A 3,806-nucleotide genomic window follows, 5' to 3' on the forward strand; every position below is an offset into this window, starting at 1 on the left:
TTTACATTTCTATAATGAGTTAAGAAAATTTTTTTAAAAAAAGATTTCATATATTTATTTGACAGAGAGAGAGACAGTGAGAGAGGGAACACAAGCAGAAGGAGTGGGAGAGGGAGAAGCAGGCTTCCCGCTGAGCACGGAGCCCAATGCAGGGCTCGATTCTGGGACCCTGGGATCACGACCCGAGCTGAAGGCAGACGCTTAATGACTGAGCCACCCAGGCAGCCCCCGCAAAATTTTTTAATCTATTTAAAAACCCCTGGAAATCTCTTCAGAATGTCCACTTAATTCTCCACTGTCCTTTTCAAGGATAGTGACTCTCCTCCTATTTATTTTTAATTGAAGCTGGGATTTGAGAAGAAGCCTGTTTTACCTATGTATTCTTCATTTTCAGTCAATAGCACTGTTTTAAGCATTGTCTGCCAATGTATAGACTTCAAGTATTTGATTTACTATTTGCTAGTGTAAAAGATACCACTTCTGCCCCTTATCTTGATTTGCCTAATTTTATACCTGAGGCCCCTGTGCCATGGATTTTCTACCTGGTAAGAGATTCTTAGGAGGTTCTGGGCCTCTGGACCCTCTGGTGGGAAAGACTGTGTCGGGGGCAGGGGGAAAGAGCAGAAAGGGGGAATGAGGGTGGGGCTGGGGATGTGACATGCTTTCAGTTTTACATAAATTTGTTTTATAAAATTGAGATCCAACTAATACTCTGGAAAATATGTAAGTAACTATGTGAAAAGCCTGAAAGCATAAGGATCATTGATAACATAGATAAAGGACCATCAATCTTGTCCACGTAAGATCAAGAAAATATTGGGCTCAGAAGATCACTGGTTATGAAGTCAAAGAAGTGGAGTTTTGGACTCTGTCACTAACCTTCATTGTGATCTCTAGAAGCTAACTTGCTTCTAGGAGTGCTTCACTTTCCTCATTTATAAAACAGAATTATAAGCATTTATGAACAATGAAATAAGGGTTACTTATGGAAGTTAAATAGTATAGAGATTTGTTGGCATTTATTATTACTGTTAATCAAAATAACTGGAAAGATATAGTCTCTATCCTCAGGAAATTTCCAACCAAATAAAGCATGGCTAATGTATAAATGACTAAAATTTATAACAATATAAAAGTCATAAGAAGCAAGTTCATGGCTTAATGGAGGCTCAAAGGAAAGAAGGAAGGAAGAGATATAGGAAGAAAAGAAAGAAGGAAGCTTCATATTGGATTAAGGCAGTGAATGATTCACGGAGGAAGTGATCCTTGAGATTGACAATAAAGGTAGGGGTTGGAGGTCTAGCCATGGTGAGGATACCAGGTGGTGAGAAAGGCACAAGGAAGGGCTCAGTGATATGACAGAGAAGAGATCTGATTTAGCTGAGATCATAGGAACTGTGAAGGAAAGGGGTAGGGGAAATGCATAGAAGATGAGATGGAGTCAGATCCCCTAAACAAAGTGGGGAGTTGGGGCATTATTCTTTCTATCTCAAGAAGCCAACACTTATCACTCCAGGAGACTGGAGGTTAGGGACCGGTAGGAGCTAGGACAATGGCCAGGGTGGGAAGAGTGATGGCCACACAATGAGAACACTTAATATCTGCTGAGCTCTTAATTTTCCACTTCAGGCACTGCTATTTAACCTGCTGTTACATTGGAAGGAACTGAAACAGGAGTTTTAAATTTAACTTGTTCAAGATCAAGAGACAGTGTTCCAACCTAGAGGTTTCCGTGTACAAGACACGTGTTCTTTGACACAGCCAAGATGTGAATTACAACCTTTCCAACTACAGCTTCTGTTTTTTTTAAATTTTATTTATTTATTTATTTATTTTTAAATTTTATTTTATTATGTTATGTTAGTCACCATTCATTACATCATTAGTTTTTTTTTTTTTTTTTAAGATTTTATTTATTTATTTGACAGAGAGAGAGATAGCGAGAGCAGGAACACAAGCAGGGGGAGTGGGAGAGGGAGAAGCAGGCTTCCTACCGAGCAGGGAGCCTGATGTGGGACTCGATCCCAGGACCCCGGGATCATGACCTGAGCCGAAGGCAGACGCTTAACGACTGAGCCACCCAGGCGCCCTACATCATTAGTTTTTGATGTAGTGTTCCATGATTCATTGTTTGCGTATGACACCCAGTGCTCCATTCAATACATGCCCTCCTTAATACCCATCACCAGGTTAACCTGAGTTTTATAATTAATCTCCTGGGTTTGCCAGATATTGCTGAAATTGGAGTAGTTTTTGTTTTGTTTTGTAGGGCAGGGGTAAAATTGCAAGGAGACAGGATTGCAATCAAGGGAATGATCATGCTGGAAAGTGGCCCCCCTGCTCTGATCATTTACAAAGGCATTGCCCATCCCCAGGCTCAGCCCTCCTTGTTTGCCTCCCTGTGCCAGGCCCTGGGAGCCGACTTTCAGAGTTGAACAGCAATTTTCACGCAGGAAGTTTTCATATTTAAAATTGCCTTGATTAATTAGTTCCTCTGAAACTTGTTTAGGAGTGAAATAAATTTTCTCGAGTTTGGTAATTGCGGATCTCTGAGCGCCCAATCAATCCTAATGATGCCCAAGGCAACTTGTTAGAGAGGAGATCAGTGACAATGTCAGGTCTCGAAGCCTCGGTCTCACACCGGCAAGAAGAATGAATGTAGGTTAGCATTTTGCTGTAATGGTTTCTCTGAGGAGTTAACTACTGTTGGCTCAGGCTTCAAACTCACATCGAGTTTTTTTGAGTCACAGAAATGTTAGAAGTGAGAACTGCCTTACACACGCGCTAGGCTGAGCCCTTTCTTTTGTTGAGTGGGGAACTGATCTGCTCAACGTCACGGAGTTAAAGGCACAACTCTGTCAATAACCTGGTTCTCTGAGTATTCAGAGCAATTTTCCTTGTTGGGTCCCATGACACCGCCTCCTGAAAAAGGAAGGAAAGAAAGAAGGCAGGCAGGAGAGGAGGAAGGAAGTGAAGGAAGAAGGAAAAGCTCCAATAGCTCTCACACTGGGGGGGAGTATTAGACATTTTATGATTAACTCATGACTATTTCCGTTTATTTATTTATTTATTTATTTTAAAAGATTTTATTTATTTATTTGACAGAGAGAAAGACAGCGAGAGAGGGAACACAAGCAGGGGGAGTGGGAGAAGGAGAAGCAGACTCCCCGCTGAGCAGGGAGCCCGATGCGGGGCTCGATCCCAGGACCCTGGGATCATGACCTGAGCTGAAGGCAGATGCTTAACGACTGAGCCACCCAGGCGCCCCACTATTTCCTTTTATTATGTTATGTTAGTCATCATAAATCATTAGTTTTTGATCTAGTGATCCACGGAGATAATTATGTTCTTAGGGAATTTTAGAAACTTGTGATACAACAGTAAAGGAGAATTTTTTAAAAAGAGATTCAGTGCTTTTGGTAGTCTGATGAAGCCAATAAAGAGAAGGAAATAGTTTTGAGCACTCAGGGAAATAATGGCACTAGCTTAAGCCTTTATCTCTACTCTCTTCTCTTTTTACCCATTTTTAAAAAATTAGATCTTTTCTGTGAGAAAGCTACCTCTTAGAAAGGTCTCCCTCTAAGGAGCACCTTTCACAACACCAGAAAAACTGCAATTTCTGAAATTTTAGTGCCTCACCTCCTCAAGAAAGATGTAAAATGCGCTGCAATGTTCAAAATAAAGAATGAAACATCAGGAACAATATTAATATTAGTTCTAAATTTATATATTGATTATTGTGTATTCTAAACAAGGTTCTAAACACTTTACATGTATTAACTGATTGAATGATTCACAGGTTTAAA

This window comes from Leptonychotes weddellii, chromosome 11 (genome assembly GCF_054177405.1).
Source record: "Leptonychotes weddellii isolate Sample4059 chromosome 11, ASM5417740v2, whole genome shotgun sequence".
Lineage (NCBI taxonomy): Eukaryota > Metazoa > Chordata > Mammalia > Carnivora > Phocidae > Leptonychotes > Leptonychotes weddellii.